Source organism: Episyrphus balteatus, chromosome 4, assembly GCF_945859705.1.
Source record: "Episyrphus balteatus chromosome 4, idEpiBalt1.1, whole genome shotgun sequence".
NCBI classification, from domain to species: domain Eukaryota; kingdom Metazoa; phylum Arthropoda; class Insecta; order Diptera; family Syrphidae; genus Episyrphus; species Episyrphus balteatus.
Window position 1 is genome coordinate 81,871,258 of NC_079137.1, and position 23,376 is coordinate 81,894,633.

At 30.0% G+C, this 23,376-nt stretch overlaps 1 protein-coding gene across 2 annotated transcripts in view; it reads left to right on the plus strand.

Annotated features, from left to right (window-relative positions):
- LOC129917664 (prolactin-releasing peptide receptor) overlaps positions 1-23,376 on the plus strand; it is a 123,169-nt gene that overhangs the window by 13,049 nt on the left and 86,744 nt on the right. The gene's annotated exons all lie outside the window — the stretch shown is intronic.

The window sequence follows — 23,376 nt, forward strand, 5'->3', positions numbered from 1 at the left end:
TCAAAATATACTTATGTTTTTGAAGTGTCCCTTTTTTTTCAAGATTAAAAAAAAAAAGAAACAAGAGAACACACAGAAATATTTTGGAAGCAAAAACTTAGGTGAATTGAAAAGTTCAAGCATTTGGTTCTTAGAAGGTGAATTTGATTTGCAAAATGGTGAATTTGGTTTTGAAATGATTATAATTTGTAGGGAAGACATTTGAGATTTATACTTTTATCGCATTAAACTTTTAAAAAATTCCACACAAAATAAAAAAAATTGCGTTTTTCGTTTTTCAAACGAATACAAAAAATAGCACGAATTTAAAATGACCACAATCAAGTGTCCCAGAGTGTAAACAAACAAAAGGGCATAGCTTGTCCTTTCGACATCCTTTTTTTAATGTAAATCTAATACTTGAGTTTTCAAAATTATATGTGCTAGACAAACTGAGTGAAGGCGCCACTCATAGGTCAAAGGGCAAAAAAGGAACAGAAAAAAAAAACTTGAAAGTTAAAAATATATCAACAAAATAATATACTTTAGAAGGAAATTATGATAATGTAAACTCTCATATTATTATATTTTCTTTGCCTCAAACACGCGCCAAAAAGTTATCATCATTTATGGATTGTGGCTGGCTGACACAAACCCTCCATAGACACACTCAATATAACAGTTAAAATCTAAAGAACATCATCACTCTCTTCTTATGCATAATTAATGTTGTGGAACACGTTTATTTTTATTTTGTTGTTGTTACCTTTTTTGAAACGATTTAGTTTCATCATTTAAGATTCAATTATGTAAAGCAAATGATGGTCTATATAGAAGAATTAAGTTGGTTTATTTCATCGCGCAATTTAAGAAGATAAAAGAGGACGATGTGAGAAAAGATATCTACGATAATAAATTGGGCATAAGGATAACATTAAAATGTTAAGAAGGAAAAAAAACAATGTTGCCAGACAATTTGCAAGTGATTCATATGCTAATATGACAGGCTTATCGCTTTGATGATGACGGGCGTGTTCCTTTTTCTGGTGATGATGGGTAAATTGCGATTTAAAATATATCAAAATGACTCCAACAAGTCGACATCCAGACATCACATCAGAACGAAGTCATAGTTCATGAGCGTTAATTTTATATCTTTGGTTTTTGAGGTGAATTTCGTTTGGTATCCCTTGCTCAGCAAAAAGCTTTTTATTTATTACTTTGAGATAATATTTGGCAAGTTTATGGGAAGGTTAGAGACTTTTTGTGATGGTCCTTTGAGAAGGATACAAATGTGGTTGTGAATATTAAAAATATAGTAGAGGAGAAATATTTATGACCAACTGAATAGATGACTTTAAACAGACGTGGTTTTTTTTTACAGACGTGCCGTTTCTATTTTTAAATTCGGTAGAATAAAATGGGTTTATAGGTTACCTTCTCATCGTGCTACGAAACGGCTTACTGCTTCCTAGTTTCTAGCCTTTTATCAGGTTTCCTTTCTCATTCAGTTATACATTTTACCTCGAATGTTCAAGAATTTATTCGAATAATTTGTGAAAATGGTTTCCAATTTGTTGCTCTTGTAAATTATAATAAATCAATTTTATGGCTTTTAAACCACTTTTAACTGAATCATTAAAAAAAAGAACCAAAAAGTACCCTCATCGTTACAAAAAAATCTAAACAATTTCAACTAATAAAGGGAACTCTCATAGCAACAAAATGAACTCCTAATTGGTATAAATACTTGTTTGGCAATTTAAGTTGATACAAAACATCCACACGAAAAAGTTGTTCATTTCCTTTAACTTTTCGGTTTTTTTTTGTTGTGTCAACTCCTTTTGTTGTTATATCGTTGTTGTTGTTTAGGAATGTTATTTATAAAAATGAAGTACTAATGTGATGGTTGTTAAGGATAATTAAAATACTTTATAACTTCAGAGTCAGAAAGTGTATAATTCATATAAGAAAAGGACTAATTTACCAATAAGGAATGCCAAAAAGTTATACATGTTTGCGTTTTTTTTTCTTTTTTTTTTTGTCAGGAAAACTTTTGGATACATTTAATGACGCCTACATGTTTATGTGTATTATGTGTGTCACTTTGTTATGAAGTTATTTATGTTTTTCTTATTCTTGATATGTTTGTTGATCAACATGTTTTCAAGGTTGTACGTCTAATTGGAGTGATGGTTAGGACTGTATAGTTAGTTAGATTTTTTTTTAACTTATTGAAAGTTATACATGTTGTTGTTATAAAAATGTTATACATGTTGGCTTAAATTGAGGTTCTGAGAACTTTTGAATTGTCTTGATAATTGAATATCATAGCCATTAATCTAACTCTCAGAAGACTGCTTTTGGAATTTTTACTTTCAAATGAACAACCATCCACTCGGTTTTTGTTAGAAAAACAGTTTTTTTTTCTGAAATAGTACGTACACACCATGTAGTCCTCATTGACTGTTTGAAACATACCAGAAAAAAAAGAAGCAACGCGTTGCAACTGTCAGAAAAAATAACTCGTCCATTATTATAATTCTTCTTGTGTAAATATTTGCCCAGGGGCTTAATTTGTCCATGTCCATATGTCCATGATTTTTTCCGCGTGAAAAGATGATTTTTGAGAAAAAATATATTCCTACCTTAATTTAGAACATAGCTACATATGCCTAGAAAATTCAGTTTAAATTTTATATTGAACATTAGAAACAGTTATATAAATGTTTCTTTTAAATACCAAGCTCTTAAATCAAATTTTTTTTCAGTTGAAAGGACAATTTTTACACTGAAAAAAATAAATTTTGATTTAAGTTGGTAATTTGAAAAAAAAAAAAAATTGTTTGTCATAATTCTGAACTAAGGGTGGGAAAACAAAAAAAAAAGTGATGAAATTTGTTGGAATTACCAAGGTTAATTCAGAAAGGTCTAAAAAACTCTATTCGTAAAAAAGAAATCAATTCACACCATTTTTTATTTGTTGTTACTTTTGAAAAGTGCTTGGATAGATTTTACTAAGCATGTAGCTTTTCTAGATGCTTATATGGCAAAACAAAAAAAAAAAAAAAAAATCAATGATTTTTACACTTGAAAAAATATTTTTATATGTTGTGGTTTTTAAAGTGAAATAAAACAAATGAACTTAGGCTTCTTAACATGAATGTTATATGGACTTCATTCAATAAAGTAAGAATCCTAAGTCAAATAAATAACATTTGAGGCGCAATGCCCACACCAGTGAATTTACTTTTTCTAAATTATACATTAAAAAGGTCACTGTGGTGTATGCGTACTATTTTTTTTTGGTGGTGAATAAAAACACTGGTCTGCTAAATTTAACTTCTTTTTTCTCCTTCAAATAATTTTTTGATATTATGAAAGATTAGACTTTCCTGAATCTAAATCTGGTTTCAGAAAAATTCTATCAGGTACCATTTTTGTAAAAATGATTTTTTAAAAATGTGGGTAGTTTCTAAAAAATCAACCTTTTAGATTTATTTGAACTCGTGCAAAATTAAAACTATTTGTAGCATTGAGCTCAAATTTGGAGGACTTATTCCTCGTAATATGGCCTATCGATTGACACCAAATATGTCCTTTTACATTAATGTTTACTCATATTTTAAAATACTGATTTATAAAAAAAGCTGAAATATCGAAATCCTTTACTTTTTAGTAAATCCAACATGAACAAAAACACCTTTATTATAGAAAATGTAAAATATCAACGCCCATTATATTTAAAAAGTCAAATATGTAAAGAAAACCATAATAAAATACATTAAACAAAATTTTTACGTGTTTTGTAATTTTATATACTATTTATCTATTTAGAAATATCTTATTTGTAATAAACCATTCGATAAACTGCCTTGTAAAGCCATTGAATAATTATATATAGAAGTGACACCGGAAAAAACGTCCGCTATGTTTGAGGGGTGGAGCCACAATCGTTTGAGGGGTGGCGCCACAATCGTTTTAGGATTGTGTATTCGATGGCCGAAAAATCCCTGAAAAGAACTTTTGGTTACTAAGTAACCACATGTACAATATTATTTTTATTTGGTGTATTTGTATTAGTTTTGTTTTGTGCTAGTAGTGTGTTTGTTTATTTTTGTTTCTGTAATATTGAAATTGAATTTATTTTAAATTTTTGTAATATTTTGAATTGAATATTTATTTTTGAATGTTTGATTCTTATGTATATTTGAAAGGATTTTGTTTTTTGTTATTATTAACGACAAGAAGATTTTCTTCAGTTATAGAAGTGTTTATTTAATTTTGATTAGGGTGCTTTTTGTAATAACATCTAGGCCAAAGTTGTAGTTCACATTATTTGAATGTTTTGCACATGCACTGTGGCATATATTTACTATTTTCTTGAACCGCATAATGCAAGAGTAGGTCAGGATCAAGTTCATACAATATGGCCATATTTCACATTATTTTAAAGTATTTTAATACATATTTCAAAGTATTTTAATACAATACGAAACAACCTCGTTTATTTGCTTAAACTGATTTATGCTTGCGAACAAGAACTTTGGATATACGGCTTTGTTCAAATTTGCAACTTTAAACGAAAATTTAAAGTTTTTATGAAATGTTAAATTTTGAAAGAAAAAAAAAATCTTTTCGTAACATTTTTGGATACTTTTCTTTATTTTTAATTAAAACATTTTTTTTTATCTAAAATTTAAACGATATTTATTAATAAAATGTTCAAATAAACTCAGAAGGAAAAAAGGCCCATTTTGATCGCAAATGAAAGAAAATGTGGATTTTGGATAGTTCCAATGATTTTTCTATTTCACCATTTGAAATAAAATATTTGGGTCTAAAACTAGAACAATGTAGTTTTTACATGGTTTTTATTTTGTCATGATACTATATTGTCAAGCTATGCATTCGTACAAAAAAAAGTTGAAATAATAATCAGACATGGGATTCCTATAATAGCCCTGTTCCACTGTAGGTGGTAGTCTGCTAGTAGTAGATTTTTTGTTTAATCTAGTTCTATCATCTACCTACTCATGCTCTTCTTCCCGAGTGGATACGATTTGTATTGAATTCGTTGAAAGTGCGTTCCATTGAAAATCGCTAGTAAACTACTAGTAGTACTTTGCCACCTCCCAAAGGAACAGGGCTTATAATAGAGAACGCAAAAAAGTGGGTCACGGAATTTCCGTTTGTCTGTCTGTCTACAGCTAAACGGATCTACCGATTAACATCAAACTTGGTATGAAGCATTTTTTGGAGAACTTCCAGAGGGGTTTTTAGAACTAATTTGTTTTACCAAAAATAACGATATCTGTCATAAACCAATTTCGGAAATGTTTAATTTTCTCGAAAACGGTACCAGTGATTTTGTATAAAAAAATTATATAATAGTTTTTGGGCAATCATTGAAATTTTTCAAAATTATTATTAACCTACCGTAGAACCGTGCCAAACTACCAATTCAATTTCAACGAATTTTTTATACAAAAGCATATAGTTTATATATAAAACAGAAAGAAAATTTGGGAAAATAATAGTTTTTGGATTAAAACAAAATTGAACACTTTTTTCAAATTTTCGAAAACGGGACATTAAATTTTGTTGACATTTTAGTTTTGAATGTTGATTAGTAATTTCTACGAAATTGCATACCTACAATTTTATTTTTGAATTTTTTTTTTTAATTTATTTATAAGGTTCCATTTTGAAATTTTTTTTTCTAAAAATCTATCTTAGTAGAAGAAATCAAATTGTTCCTTTAACTTTTTGGGCTAGTATATAAAAACAACTCAGGTTAACCCTTTCCAACCCAAGCTATGAAAATCTTCAAGAGAAAAAAAAATTAAAAGTAAGATATTTGACCAACTTTTTGTAATTATCCAGTAACTAGGCATTACTATCTTTCAATTAAGCCATCGAAACCTAAAAAAATATTTAACGAAATATTTTTTACGAATTTCTAAAGATATGTTACATGAGAGTAACGCTGGTACCGAAAGGGTTAAAAACTAACGCACGGTTAAATTTTATGGTTATGAAACTCAACTATTAAAATTAGCCAAAAATAAACAAAAAGTTTGAGCCAAACCGGCTTATTGGTTTGAGCTCTTACCTGATTTACAATATTACGTTGAGTTTTTTTTAACGCTTTTCTTTTTTTCTTTAAGGGCCATTAGCTGAAACGAACCTTAAATAATTTATGTTGAACATAAACGTTTAGGCTCTACTTTTACTTCAGCGTAAACTGACACATAAGGCTTTGTTGTAATTAAATGCTTAAGTTTCGATTCAGCAAAAATGGGCTCTAATTGTTACGCATTTCATAATATTGCAAAAAATAGCAATCTCTGTGGGGATACGAACTCAGAAATCAAAATTAAAGAGCAATCACCTTGTCACCTACGCTAATAGGACTATTGAAATAAGGGTAACTTTCATGCCCTATAAGCTATAACTTGCCTAGGATATACAACAATAATATTTAATTTTGTTCAAATTCTCGTCGTTAATAAAAAATTTCTTGTTTTTAGCTTCGAGTTACTATGGATACATTTATAATGTCAACTAACTTTTCTATATTTTTGTTTGATATTTGTGTAATTTTGAATGTATGAGTAAAATTTCCTTATTTTCTTTTTTCATTTATAGGATGTCGATGTTTCGATACGATTTATTTTTGTTTGATATTTGTTTTATGTTTTATGTGTGAGTAAAATTTCCTTATTTTTTTTTTTCTATTATAGGATGTCGACGTGTCGATACGATTTATTTTTATTTGATATTTGTTTCCTTATGTTTGTGTTAGAGAAATTTCCTTTTTTAAAAACAAATTTTTGGAAACATAATTTTCTAGGACAAGCTCCATTCTCTCTGGGGATTTTTAGTACATCCGATTGCCGAAAAAAATAAAATTCTGTGGCGCTAGAAACTATCAGTGTCACTTCTATATATAATTATTCAATGGTAAAGCTCCAGATTTGTTTCTCCTAGAAACAAAAGTAAACTTTTCTTATAGTTTTTGATGTGCTGAGTTAGAATCCGAAGTCAAAAAAATTCTATCACGTGAGAATTTTAAGATATTCTCATTAAAGTATCACAAAATCAAGTTTTTTCTTAGAAAATCTAAATAAAAACTACTATATCTCACAAACCAGAGCTGGCCGACATTTCGTTCGGAGTTCGGATTCAAAATCAGCACACTAAAGTCCATTAGAAAAGTATATTTTTGTTCTAGTTAGAAAGATATATTAATTTTTAGAGATCAGTTTTTTTTATGATAAGATATGCCAAACCTACTAAACTTACTTAAATTAAGATATCTCGGAGAAGAAAAGAGATATTGAGAAGATTGAAACTGAATTTGAAAGAAAAAATAAGTTCTTTTATAACCCGTAACAATTTTAGTTGAAAATATTACATTATGCCAAAATATTTCTTCGAAAACAGCAAAAGAAAATGGGTTTTTGAGATTTTCTAACGGGAAAACGTGACGTGCTAGATCAATTCTGACTTCGAATTCGGAATCAGCATACAAAAATCCTTTAGAAAAGTATAGTTTTATTTAAAGGAGGATTTCCTTGCAGACCAGTGAAATTAATGCTTCTTAAATTTTTAAACTAAGCGTAGGATAGTGAAAATAAAAATTGGGCTATCTTGGGCTAACCTTGGGCAAACAAACCACGATTTTAAACTTTCGTTTTTTCAATGGAAAAAATCACAATTTTGTCGGTTTCTGATATGAAAAAAAAAGTTTTTTGTTGTATCTTTAGAAAAAATAGTGGGAAAAAGAAAAAAAAGCTAGCTATCCTAAAGTTGAGCAAACGAACCACATTTTTTGTGATTTTTGAGGTGAAAAAAAAATATAATTCCGTTATAATTTTAGAACAAAGGGTTTGCTAGCGAAATAAATTTTTGGATCCTGGATTAACCTTGTATAATTGAACCAGGCGGGTTTGAAAAAAAAAATTAGCATTTGGGGGTACCAACTTCAGATAGCCTAAGAATTTACGTGTTCATAAAAATAGTACTGATGCAGCAGTACTGCAAAATTCACCATTAATTTAGCCAAGCATCGTAGTTTAATACCTACCCAAGTAAAACGAACATTTGGTTTGCCAAAACAATGATATCACTTCCTCATCATTTCTTTTCATAACCCTCTTTTCAAAATATGTGGAATAATCTCAAGACTTATTTCTTACTTTTTACTTAAGATGTAGAAAAATTCAAGTAGTCGAAACTCAAATTCACTACGCTTGGGTGAACCACAGATTTATGTGTTTTGAAATCTTAAATTTTGATCTTATTTCAAAAACATCCTCCTCAAATAAAAGTCATATTTCCCTTTGAATATGTTGTCATGCATTCACAACATATGAAAAAAAGTCTCCCCCTTCAACTAATCTTATAATCGTAAATTAAAATGTCATGCAAAATTATTTCCACTTGAAATTTCAATAAAAAAAAAATATAAAAAATTGTCAAAAAACTTTCCATCCTTCCTCTTGGGTGCTGTTTCCAACCCGGAAAGAAAAAAGGAATAAAATTCTAGATAAGCAACAGAGTCCATCGATCAAAAACAAGCAAAACCCTTTTCAGTCAAATGAAATTATATTGTTTTTTTTTCTTTTCTTTCTGATTTTATAAACAAACTTCTTATAACCATATATGTAATCCTTTGGGGGGAATCATTTTAATCTACATACGAGTAGTTCCAAACATTCACAATATAAAATTTTGTGAATAAACTCAAAACCACAAAAAAGGATAAAAAAAGAAGGAGTACTTATTCTGGTAAGGATTTGCATGTTTTCTTTTTTGTGGGTGTTTCAAAAAACAGTCATAAGTTTCACCATACCTTGAAACCCTTTGGGGCAGGATTATTCTTTGGTGATGAAATGAAACACCTTTACCTTTTGTGAAGAGACAAATTGCTTAAGTCAAAATTGAAGTTTATATTAAAAAACAACAAACAAAAACAAAAGTAACTTTTCTATTTAAATCAATTTTTTTTAAGAATAAAAAAAGAAGCAAAACACAAATCCTCAATAAAAACCACTTGAATGAAAATCAATGGGAAAATATAATGCACAACACAAGTAACCAAATTGATTCCCACAATAATTTCCCCATTTTTGGGACGAAAGGATTTGTATCTTCTCATAAAACCCACTCAACCAAAAAACCAAATGGACCTCACTCATCTAACGACAACACAACAACCATAAAGAAATAAAGGATATTCTGTATTTTTGTGTGTGTGTGTGTGGGTAAGTGTACTTATGAGCTTGTGGTTAAAGAAAACATTTGAATAACTTTCTTTTGATTTAATTCTCCAAAAATTACGAGACGGTAAAAACATTTTTCGGGAATGTATGGTGCTCGAGAGATAGTGAATGCGGTATCTAGAGAAATGTTTTATGGTTTTAAATTAAATTGAATTAAATTAAATATGACACAAAACCTTTTTACTCTGAAGAAGGATATAACAAAACGAGATTGCTGCTGCTGGGTTGTGGTTTTTTTTTTGTCGTGCGAGTTATATTTTATGACAGAAATTTAGCAAAAATATATTTTACGACTACAACGACGACGATGACAAAGCCACAAAGCAAATAGCTTAAGCACATAATTCTCTTGTGCATTTAAAAGATTTAACTTTTGGGTTATTTATGTTTTCAAAAAATATTTTTAATGTGCAGTTATATGGAAATTATATTGAATCATAAAGAAAAAAAACAATAAATTGATAAGATTTCGGATCAATTTCACAAAAAGGACAAAGTTATTTGTAGATTTCTTCTTGTTTGACCAAAAAAGATCAATTTATTGAATCTTCTCAGTTGCATTAGACTGATTGCAATTAAAAAACTCTTTTATTGTTTTCGAAGTTAATGATCTTAGATATTCCCAATTAAATGATGATAGTTGTTTTATTCTTGTCTCAAAAATTTTGGAAAGGAAATGAAATAAAAGTTAAAAAAAAAAAAAAATTAATAATCACTCATTGAAATGATCAAATGTCGAAATGACAAGCAACTTTACATTCCGAAAACATAGTTATTGGAAAAAGTAAAGTGGCTTAACGCAAAGTTATACAAAATTTCTATAAAAAAATAATAACAAAAGTCATTCAAATTTGCTTAGGTTATCAGTAAGTCATCAGTTTCTTTAAACTATTGTATCTTATATCAACTTTTTTGCCAATTCTGACTTCACCATTAGGCTATTTTAAGGCAAATAAATATTGAAAATACTTTCATTTGGGTTAACGAATAATTTATATTAATTTATTTATCCAATTTACCAACAATAAAACATTAAAACAAAAGAAAAAGAAAATAAATTATTATCAAAAAAACAAATTAAACTCTCAACATTCTATAAGCAATCAGAGCTCCATTGGTCGAATAGACAGGCTGTGCAATCAATCTCTGAGACCTTGGACGAACAGCAACTGGAAGTGCTTGTAATTTAGCAGCTCTCAATTTTGCTGGTCTACGGAAATTCCTAGCCAATACAAAACGTTCCAATTGAGGATTGACAACTTCTTCAGCTTCAGGATCAACATTGTCTTCTTCAACAGGCTCATCAGCTTGTCCTTCCTCAGGTTGTTGAGCTGCTGCATCATCATCATCAGCTAAAGGTGCATCATTTCCACTGCCTTCTTCTGCTTCAACTTCTGGTGGCCCATAGGTCTGAGCTGGTGGTCCATAAGTCTGTGCTGGTGGCAATAGATTGTCTGGGGGCAAATAGGTCTTCTCTGGATCTTCTGGTAGATCAGCAGGTTCGTTGGGCAAATTGAATCGCACCTCGGGTACTATTCCAGCTGGAGGATATGGAGTTACAGCTGCAACATCTTGTTCAGGTTCCACTTCCTGACGAGCAGAAAATTTTGATTGTCTAAAGTTCCTTAAACGAGCTGCTTCTGTTGCACAAACTGCAACTCCCACAACAATCAAAACAATTGATATAAGTTTTGCCATAATTTGTTTGATTGATTTGAATTTTGTTTGTATGACTTCAATGAAGCTACTGATAACTTTTACGACTCAGACTTGTCTATTTAAATGATTTTTTGTTGTATCAATCAATAAAACTGACCTTCCCATTAACAAATTAAAAAAAAAAATAAACAACCAAAATTTATCATTCTTTTATTAGAAACCTTCTATTTTTAAATAAACTTTATATTTTTTAACTTGATTCTGGGGCTAAACTCATTTTTATGCATCGACTGTCCATAAATGGATTACATTACTGCAGACAATGACCATCGATGAAGTTCATCGGACTAAGTCGCGTCATCACAACGCAATACCGCCACGGAGCAAACACACAAAATTTGACCATGTTTATGCATTGCACGCACGTCTCGCCTCTTTTTATTAAGAAGACTAAATGCGTGAGGTTTATTTTTAAAATTGTTGTGGTTTTTTTTCGAAAACAAACAAATTAACAAAAATAAAAACAACTCCAATCGGAGGAAAGGTCAGGTTTTTGAGTTTTATTTATTTTTGATTTTTTTTGTTTTTTAATAAATCATTCAATTCCATATTCCATTAAATGGATAGCTAAGTACTTGAGTTTATTTTAAACCATACCGCTTCTGTAGTTCTCCCATCATACGCCCATCTGCATAATATTGCATTTATCGACCAACAGCCGCCACCAAGAGTGTGCTGCAGAATTTCTAATGAGCACTGACACACCAAGCTGTATCAACTCTCTCTCTTAATATATAACTATAGTTTTAAGTACTTAACTCCTGCCACTCATGATGCTGTTGCTGGTTCAGGTCATTAGAAGCACCTTCGACCGCACAGACACACAGGTGATAGCATAATTTAATCGCAATTCAATACTTCAACAACAAAAACAGTTGCACTTCTTTCTTTTCTACTCTTATATCCTTGAATCAATGTGAGGACTTTATAAGAAATTATGTACCAATAGTCCAGGTAGTGATTTCTGGTTTTGTGGAAACATAGCTATTTTGATTCCGACTTTTAAGATTCCGATATTCTTTTGAGCAAAAATTTGTAAGTGTGGTTCCACTTGATTAAAAAAAATCTGTTCTGGGTACGTTATTTCGAAAATCTGAAGTTTAAAATCAAAATCATATCCGTTCGCAGGATTTGAGTATTTTGTCTGAAGTTTCATTGTTTTCCCTCTCAAAAGTTGAGACAAATTTCAAAAACTGTCTAAAATATTAGAAATTTAGCAGGTCTTCTTCTAATAAGTGAAACAAAATTGGTCTTAGAAAGCCACCCTGTATTATTCCTGCTTCGTTTGACTTTAAACATTGATTTAAATTTATATTTTAGTAGAGTTTATTTCAAAAAAAGATTGTTATTTTGTCTCATTTATGGTGGTTGGTTTTTATTTGGATATATTTTACACATATTGTTGAAAATTTTTTTAAAGTTGTGCCTCTGCTTGATTAATAAATAAGAAATAAATAAATATCAGTGGCGTATCCAGAAAAAATTTTGGAGGGGGCTGGAAAATTTTTCAAAAATTTTTTAGAGGGTAAATGTGCGAAAAAATTTTCATTTCTTTTTATTAATCTTTGATCGAGAGTTAAACGCTGTGCTGCGGTACTGAAAGTGGTATACCTAGTTGCATTATAGTGCTCTCGACAGATTAGTACTACTGTCTCCTCCTTTCACATTCAGAGTACCTAGTGTTTTTTCAAAGTTCTTGTGTCCCAAACATTTTACACAAACAGCAAGGAGTTGAGTCATCCTTATAAAAAAACTCTTTATTTAGTTCGAACTTTGTCATGTGCTGAGTCCAAAACTGTTTACAGATTAATTTATATCACGTCAAGAGTTTTTGGGCTATGCTTTATCAATATTTTCGTTATATACGACCATGTTCCGCAATTCGAACGAAAGTGAATTCAAATCACTTTTCAATTTAACGTGAAATGAAATATCAATATTCTTCATTTCGATCGGTTTCGAAAACTTCGAAATTGCTTCTAACTGTCAAAACTGAAGGATCTTCCATTTTTATTTTGTTTCCAAAGTGAAATTACTGCAATTCATTGGAAAAGGCCCCCAAATTCACGAACAGAAACATAGTGAATTGAATTCTAAATTGAATTGAAAATCTAAATGAGTGAAAAAATGCGGAACACCTATTTCACTTTCGGCAAGTGAATACGCAAAAAGTGAAATGCAGAACGTGAAAGTCACAAAAACTAATTTTAAATGAAATTCTTTTTGATGTTTAATCCGAAATATATATGCTTTTTCGTAATATGTTGCTCTTTAATCCAAATCGGAAGCGTAATACTGCAATTTTCTTAAAGAAACCTGTTGACCACTTAGATTTTGAGATATCAAAAATTTCTATTTCCAATATCTTTGAGAAAAATATTATTAAAAAAAAGTAAATATTTAATCAAATACTGCGTTTTGAGATTGCATAAGAAGTTTTGCAAAAATTGTGATGTAATTGGACGTCAAAATACTAAAAAAATTATCTAAAGAATTCGGAATTGGACTGAAATCCAAAAAAAAAAATTATCACAATCCTCATCGTCAGCTAAGGCTCTTACTCAAACAAACCCAAACAGCCATTTCAGAATTTGGAGGGGGCTCGAGCATCTATGCTGCCTCTAAATCTCTAAGATTTAGGAACAAGTTTGAGTTAATCATGTACATTATGATGAAATCAGCTAAATAAAAACATGATCTTGAAGGCTTGGGGGGGGGGGGGGGGGGCTTGAGCCCTCTGAGCCCCCCCCCCTCAATACGCCACTGATAAATATATATAGTACAGGAAAGTTAGTTAAAATACAGGCATTTTGTGGAGGGAGTTGGCGTCCCGAAAACCAGGACTTAAGTTTTTCTAATACCCTTCTTTCAGATTTGAAAAAAATCAGCCTTCCTTAATTTCGTTCCACAAAATGCCTGTTTTTTACTTACTTTCCGCTACTTAGACTATAGTTTTCAAATCAATAACTTTCGACTCATACATCGCATGATTTTCAAAAATATACCAAATTATTGGAAATTTGATGGTCTATACTTTTACTGTTTAAAAAATTATGTAACTAATACCGGGAATGATAAATTCTTAACAAAAAAAAAAAAAAACGAAAAAAAAAATAAATTAAAACAAAATAACCTCAAAATTATTGCTCGCTCAGAAAAATAATGTATTACAAAGAAAAAGATAATTAAATTTCCAAGAACTTTGGTCTAAAAACCATTTCTATAGGAATAATAGTTTTGGAGATATAGATCGATTCGCGTTTTTTAAAATGGCGGATTTAATCAGGGGGTGGTGTCCCGAAAACCAGGGCTTAAGGTTTTCTCATACCCCTCTTTCAGATTTGAAAAATTCAGCCGTCCTATATTTCGTTCCACGAAAAAGTTTATTTTTCCTGTACTAGTATTAAACAAATAAATAAATAAATAAAAACCGATGTGTCCAAATTGAATTGGCAACAGATTAAACGCTTAAATGTAGTTACACTTGTAGGTCACTTTTTTCAAATGTACGTGAGTAAAAATATTTTTTTTTTTGCTAGCGCATACGACTTTTTCCATTCCTAAATTTTCCATTTCGGTAAACCATCATAAAATGAGTTTAAAAATGTTCAGGCAAATGTAGTTAAGGCTTAAGTCACATTGAAAGCATCAGAATCACTTACATAATTTAGAACTTCATTTACACAAAGTTTTTTTTTTTTTTTAATCTGGTAATGTTAACACAACAAAGTGGTTCGCTATTTGCTATTCGCTAATGACCTGAGAGATTAACCTGGGCGAAAGCTATTTTATTGACTAAAGGTCATAATTACTTTTAAACATTTTATTATTTTACACAGTCCGCTGAAAATAAACAAAACTTTTTTAGTTTTCTTGCTCTTTAAAATATTAGCAAGTACTCGGCAACCCTACTCAAATGCTTAACAACTCCAAAAACATATATTTTTTTATTCAAAATGTATGATAAATGATAAAGTTAAGGGCTACAAATCGTTTAGATTTTAGGTGAGATTCTCATCTATCTTTAAAACCCTAAAATTACCTACGCACATAAAGAAAAATAATTGTTTTAAGTGTTTTTATGCTTTTGAGCAGGGTTGCCAGGTACTTGCTCATATTTTAGGGATGATGTTAAGTGAATACATTTTTAGTGTGTTAAAAATTACACTTAAAAAAAAAAATTATTTTTGAATTCCTTAATTTGAAAAGGATAACCGTATTTGAATTTTAGGCATATACATATTTCTTAAATCGTTTTATTAATTTTTTTTTCAGTTTCAAGCCTTTTGTTCTTAATTTTTTCATTTTCAGTATCAATTTATCTTTCATTTGACACTTATTTTAACTTCTAACCTTATGTTAAAATAAATTGCACGACTGGGGTCGCACGTACTTGCTCTTATGCTTAATGTAACTATAATGTTAAAGCTTTTTATTCAAAAAAATTTAAAATTTGATATTTTGAAGAAATTTCATAAGTAGTATAAAAAAATTAAATCTGTTTTTATAATAAACTAGCTAACCCGGCGGACTTCGTTCCGCATTTTTCTAGTACCTACTTATTTTCAATTTTTGGCTTTGTAATGTATTAACCTTTTCCAATACAAAAAAATCGGGCCACAACTTGATATATGGAGCACAAACATAAAATTGTATAAAGTATTAAAAAAAAGCAAACCATTTGTCTGACAGCTATCTATTATAATTTTAATTGGAACGTGTACGAAGTTTCATTAATATTATTATTAAGGTATAACAACATAAATCTTCAGCGGAAAGCAAAATGGTACTATGTCCTTAACAGATCCTATCGAGTTACAATAATTTTGCTTTCCCAGGTGATATGTATGTTGTATGTATGCAACTGTTATTTTCTGTTATTGGCACGGGTTTTTTGCGTCAAATATAGTAGAAAATGTTTTTAAAAACAAAATTGTATGTGTCTCGAACTCCTTTCAATCACTTGCAATCGCTACTAAAATTTGATAATCCAGTCAAATAAGGGTTTCACCTCGGAATTAATGCTAATAGAAATTTTGTTTACTCAATACCTTCGTTTTGGCATTCTATAACATACCTCAAAAGTCTAGAAAAATCTCATGTTTGCAAGTCGCGATTTTCAAGCTCAAATCGCGAAATGGAGATTTTCAAAATAAGCAATAATAGACAATGCTATTATATAAACATATTATATATAACTTCGAGGTATTTTTTAATGCTGATTACAAAAAATCTAAAAACAAAGCAATCTGACGTCTCTGAAAAAAGTTATATTTGTTTGTTTAAGTGTAGAAAATACCTTTAAATCATGTCGCTTATGCTGGTAAACATATAAAATTCCAAAGTTTTCTTATTATTTTTTTTTTAATCTGCACCCAACTTAGTTTAACCTGCAAAATTAGGACTTACGGACATGAGATTTTTTTAGATTTTTGACATAAGTTATAGAATATCCAAACAAAGATAGAAACAAAAAAATTATAACACAATTATAAGATTGTTTTAATTATAAGATTGTTTTTTAGTGCATATACCAAAATTTCCACTTTTCTCAAAAAATACAAATTTTTCATGGGTATGAATGTTTTTTTCATTGCATTGTTTTGATTCTTAAAGATAATGGATATTAAAACCTTCATGCAAAATTTTGTCCCTCTACCATAACTTTTAAGGGTTTTTCGGTAGTAAGTTTGCAACTGTTATAATAATATGGGTTAACAAATTAAAAACAGGTAAACTTTTTTCAGAGACGTCAGATTGTCTTGATCTTGTCTAGATTTTTTGGCATCAGCATTAAAAAATACCTCGAAGTATTGTATCATATGTGAATATAATACCATTGTCTATTATTGCTTATTTTGAAAATCTCCATTTCGCGCTTTGACCTTGAAAATCGCGACTTGCGGCATGGGATTTTTCTAGACTTTTGAGGTATGTTATAGAATGCCAAAACAAATATATTGAGCAAAAAAAATTTCTATTAGCATTCATTCCGCAGTTTACTCCTTTTTTCACCTTATTTGACTGTATCATGATATTTTTTGGTTATTTAGGAAATTCAAAAAGTAGCCATCTGTTTTTGTAAATTGTAAAGAAACCGACTTAAAATAAAAAGATTCCGTCTTAATTCTATACATACGTCTAAATATTAAAATATTTTCTTAAAAAGATTAAATCATTTTAAATTAATGCGGAAATTGGTAGTTGAAACAACTTAAACAAATTTTAAGTTTCAGTTTATGATACCAATTTTCAACTGTGAGATAGCTTAGTTGTTTCTATTAGCCTTGAATATGAGCTCTTTGAACCCCAAATATTGAATTTGCTCATGACTTGACAGCAGCGCCACGTACCAGGTCCAACTCTAAAACAAAGCCTGTCTCGAATGAACCTTATCAAACGCAAAAAATTTCATAAAAGTCTATACAGCCGTTCGGACTCCAAATATGGAATTTAGCTATAACTTGACAACAGCGTCAAGTCTTTCGAACTCCAAATATGGAATATTTGCTTTTAATTTGACAACAGTGCCACCTACCGCATGGGCATACAGTTTTAATTTACAAAACATGGATGGACCTTATCACACAAACGAACTTTCACAAAAATCTGTAAAGTCTTTCGGACTCCAAATATGAAATTTGGTAATGCTCATCAAGAACATCTTGGTCTGTTCGATTTGGAACAACATTCCTAACTGTGCCAATGCTTTACTTATTTGTCCTCAATGAAGATCAGAGATTAAATAAAATATCACAAGACGAATACGGGAGCGGGTCATAATTCTGCTTGTCAAAATTCTGTACGACAAAATTCTGTGGGGTCAAAATACTGTAATACCATAATTCTGTACGTCATTATACTGTAAATACAAAATTCTGTACGTCAAGATACTGTATCAACAAAATACTGACATGCAAAATTCTGTTTTGTAAAATTCTGTACGGCAAAATACTGTATATCAAAATTCTGTAAAAATGCTGTAAAAAAATATCGTTTTGATAATGTAAAAAAGTGCGCGCGCACTTTTTTACATTATCAAAACGATATTTTTTTACAGCATTTTTACAGAATTTTGATTTACAGAATTTTGATGTACAGAATTTTGAAATAATTTTGACCAACCAGAATTTTGCTATACAGAATTTTGTCTTTCAGAATTTTGTTCCTACAGCATTTTGCACATACAGAATTTTGTCATACAGTATTTTGGCATACAGTATTTTGAATACAGAATTTTGCAACATACAGAATTTCGACCCCAACCCGACGAATACTTATTTGTTTCACTCAAAGTCAGACTTTTTTAATTATTTTGAAAGCTATACAAATTAAGCTTAGTTAAAATTTTTAAAAAGCGAGAGTGTTTTTTTACTCGTACAAATTGACAGTTATGTAAAGATGCGAGAAAATGTATTATTTTTTTTGGATACAAACCATCTACATATTAATACCTTTCAAACAAAAAAAAAATTACCAAAATCGGACCAGCCAAACGCGAGTTTATCGGCCACACACACTAAACGAACTCATTTTTATATATAAGATTAAACTCCGTTTTAAATTATCTTAAAAAAAAACAAATATGCCATTTTATTTCTCGTATAAAAAGGTATTTTTAGAAAAAAATTTTCGAAAATTGTAGGAGCCGTTTTTTAAAAAAATAGTTTTTTATATATAAAAATTTTTTAACATTTAAAAAAAAAAAATTTGGTATGCCATATTGAAGAAATAATTAATTTACACATAAAAACTAAATTTCAAAATTTTTCATTGATCCGTTTTCAAAAAATTGATTTTTCAAAAAAAAAATTTGAAATATTTTTAAAAAAACCAAAAATGCGTTTTTTGAAAATTTTCAAAAATTTTAATATTATCTTTACTTACACACTTTTGTATAAAAATTTTCATTTAAATCGGGTTAATGTTGTACGAGATATTCAGAAACGAAGAAAACCGTTCTATGACAGGTACCGTTAATAACGGTACAAAAAATATTTTTTTTATTTAAAAAGTTGGCTCTTATGTGTAGTACTACACACAAAAATTTTAATCAAAATCGTTAGAGCCGTTTTTTAAAAAAAATTAACTTTTCTATTTCCGTTATATGGCAGGTACCGTTAGTTTTGGTCATAAAAAAAAAATTTCAATTTCCCCTCTAGGGAATCACCAAAAACTGCTAACTACCAAGTTTGAAGAAAATCACTTCACTCGTTTAGGCTGCAGCTCCAGATAGAGACAGATACACAGACAGACAGACAGACAGACAGAATTGCCGGACCCACTTTTTTGGCATTCTCCATCATCGTAATGTCATGTAAAATTGTTATCTCGAGTTCGATTTTTTTTACGAATCCTAAACTTGCCCTATAGTACCTATATCGCAAGTAAAAATCTTAAGTGCACGAAAAAAACTGTCCTTAAGGAACTTGAAATACAAGAATTATGACAATTATTTTACATCACACACTTTCTCAGGTAATTTTCTTAACTAGTTTTGAAATCCTTCATGAGTTCATAGTTCAATAAAAAATTATAAAGTTTTCAAATGAATTATTCGTTCTTGTTGATTCTCATAAATTCGTATGACCAAACTGAATCGAATTTTATACAGTACCGAGTTACCTTAGCGGTGTTTTTATTTGGTACTCAGTATTTTACTGAGTAAATATTTTATAACTGTAAAAAACAGCAAACGCATTTCTATTATTTATTATTAATAATCCTTTCTCTTTAAACCAAAAAATAAAAAAAACTTATGTTTATCCTTAGCAATCATTTGTTGTTGTTTCACGTGCAAAATTTTACTAGGCTAAGTATTGAATTACCAAAAAAAAAAAAACAATGGTTTTATTAGTGAAAAATTGAGTGATCTTAGTTGCAATTATCTCCAACAAAAGCTGGATTTTTTTTTTATAAATTTCTGTTCAACAACAATATTGTTTGTAATATTCAAAATTTTAACGTAGTGAATAAATTTTCTTGTAATGCAAAATTCACTTGAATAAGTTTTTGCCAGTGGTGGTTTAATGCTTCATTTCACTTTTGGTTTTATGCTTGATTTCCAATTATTATATCAGTTTCTCCTGAACTATTTTATACATATATCTAATTCTTGCACACACTTTAGTGTTTGATAGGAGAAATAGAAGTTCTATCGTTGAAATCGGTTAATTAACCTAAAAGCTCACTACTATCTTGGTGTAGTAGATGAAACGATGATACATACTAACTCTTGAATTACATCATCATCATCATAATAATCATTGCATGGCATCACATAATTAACGTTTCATCGCAATGAGTTAGAGTATATAGAGCATTACAAGAGAACCCAAGACCATAATATTAGAAACCAGACCGCAACAAGCAAGCAGAAAAGGCTTTTATTAATGTTTTTGAAACACAACAATAATAATAATTTGTATCCTTCCATGCGAATTGTTGCGGCGACTATGTCTTGAATTTGATCTCAATGGCGACAAAGAAAACCGACTTAAATAAACGAAATGGAGAACTTACACACAAACACACCCATAATATCGTCTCGCATATGGAAGAGGAAGGAATCGCTTTCTCTTCCTTTTCGATGATTACACGATATATATCCTGAACAGACAGAGAGAATGGAATTTAATATACTTTTAATGGTGGTTAAATGTTATTGTCGTTGTCGTCGTTCTTTCCGCCGAAACCACCATCACCCACACCAGAACTCAGAAGCTCCCATGCGATATATGATCCAGGATGATGTATGGATGGATATTTTTCAAACCAAAAAAAAAAAAAAACTCATAAAGGATGCTTTGCTTCCTTCCATATTCCCTACAACACGCAAAAATTGTTTGCTTTTTTTTTGTGTTTTTTTTTTTTTTTTTTTAATAAAAACTCCTAAAGTGCCATCGATCTCGTAAGGGAGTGTTCGGAAATTCTACACAGAGAAAAATAGACCACATAAAATAGAACAAAAACAATAAGATTTCTCTATGGTTTTCATCCAAGAAGGAAACCTTATTAAAACAATCGGGTTTTCCTTATTGTTTTAAAATCTGCAAAAAAATAAAAAAAACGATGACCAGGCTGGGAATCGAACTGGAGACTTCAAATCATTAGTCGCCCACCTTACCACCTGAACCAACCTGCCATGAAAATATTGATCGCGATTTTTGTTCTAGTGCTAAGTTGCAAAAAAAATCAAGTTTTCAGTCAAATTTTAATAAGATTTTCTCTATAAAAATAATAAGAAATCTCCTTAAAAAAACCTTATTAATCGTTGATTTTAATAAGATTTCCTTATGAAATGTATGGACGGTAAAACAATATGGCAATCTGTTAGTTTTTAGCGGGTCATATTTTTCTCTGTGTATTAAAAAAAAAGCACGAAAATGAAGAAAGTTAAATGCCCTTCTAATGTTCTTCCGCTCGCTCGTCGTTGTCTTGGAAACTTTTTTATGCCTCCATTCTTGTATTTTTTTTCCATTTTTTTTCCATTTTTTTTCTTTAGAATGTTTGTATCCCCAGGTGGTGGCACGCTTGCTGACAGCAGAGAGATTTCTCTTCATGGGCTTCGGAGAAATTCATCCAAAACTGTCTTCCCTAATTAGCTGGCTAACGAGTGTGATTGACAAATTTGAAAGGACCTCTCTACAATCTGTATACACAGAAGAAAAGCTCTCTTATATGTCACTGATAGATTTCAACGTTCGTATCCGGGTTCGGGGACATTTTATATATTCATCGGATGAAGGAGAAAGTAATCTGTGAAATGCGACTGAAATGTGAATTAACTTAATTCAAATGAACCGTCATCGAACAACTTAGCATAGTAAAAGACAAGAAGCTATTCGATGCTGATGTCCTTCAGAAGCAAAAATGGAAGACAATTTAGTTTCATTAAGAGGATATCGGATCTTAAATTTATATTTGCTGTCGTTTGGAACTAATAGAGCGTGTTAAACAAGTTTGCAAATAGAACTAACTAAAAAGGAAGAACAACTTTTCAATAACTTATAGAAATAGAGTGGTCTTTATTTTCGTGGTGGAAGAGACTCTCTCAGTCCTCCCATTTCTGTCCCTATCAGACTAATTATTTTTTTTTTTCAATTAGTTGGAAAAGTTTTTGGTGTTGGAACCAGAAGAAGTTTTTGGTTTTGATATAAAGTTTGACTATATTTTCCAGGATTTGAGTTATTGACAGAGATTAATCTGAAAAACAAAAGAAAACAAATTGATTTAGGTTCGTTTTTGCGGAAGATTAAGTGATTGATTTTATTACAGTTTATTGATGTTTAGAAGATGTTTTCATGATTTATTTTACGTGTTGTTAGTTTTTCAAATGCCTAAACTAAAAGGGTACCTATACTTTTTTTGTTGATCCAATGGTTTTTGAGTGATAAGAACTGATTTTTTCAAAGCTTTAGAATTTAAGTCTTCAAAATCATTTGTCAATTTTTTTGTAAGGTTGTAAAATTTTTAGCTGATGATTACACCAATAGTGTTTTGTTTTCGGGAAATCCCAAAATATGCAAAGAATAGGGCTACAATTTTGATGAAAGCGATTTCTTCTCAGCTGAGATAGCGATTTCGTTCAAATGAAAAGTTTCGGAGAACATCTTTAAACCGTTAAATGTGGGAATTTGAAAAAATTAAGTTGCTAGCCGCACAGGCAACCGTGCGTCGGCGTCGCACGGTGGCACCATTTTTCGTTTTTGGCATATCAAAATTTATTTGCAAGGCCATTTCTGGATTCAAAGTCATGAAAATTGGTACACTGAATTATAATAGTAAGGAGAATACGAAAAGGCTGCCAACTTTCTTATATTCAAAATGGCGGCTCCAAAATGGCGGAAAGAATGAGCGTTAAAAAAATTATCTGGGGCTTGACAAATAGGTTGCAGATATTAGATTTAGAATTCATAGATTCATATTCTGTAAAAAAAAATCAAAAATTTTAAAAACAAAACAGAGTCCAAAAAATGCCAAATTAGTAAAACACACTTTACTCTATTTCATGGATTTTTTTTTTTTAAATTAGCACAATTTTGAGATCTCTTCTATTTATGTTTAGTAAGAAAATTGAAAATATTGCGATTATGTGGTTGCCAACTTTGTTTTTAACTAAATATTAGAAAACATGATATAATGTAAAGTTTCAATGTTCAATAAAACTGAGAATTTACCAAAATATACTTTTCTAATAGATTTTAATGTTCTAAATTCAAATCTGAAGTCGAAAAAATCTATGACGTCACGTTTTGTATATAAAAATTAATTTTGAACTACATGTATCTCAAAAACGTGACGTCATAGACTTTTTTCGACTTCGCTGCTGAAGCGATATGAACATTTTTCTTAGGAGTAGAAATCGCTTTCATCGTAACCGTAGGGC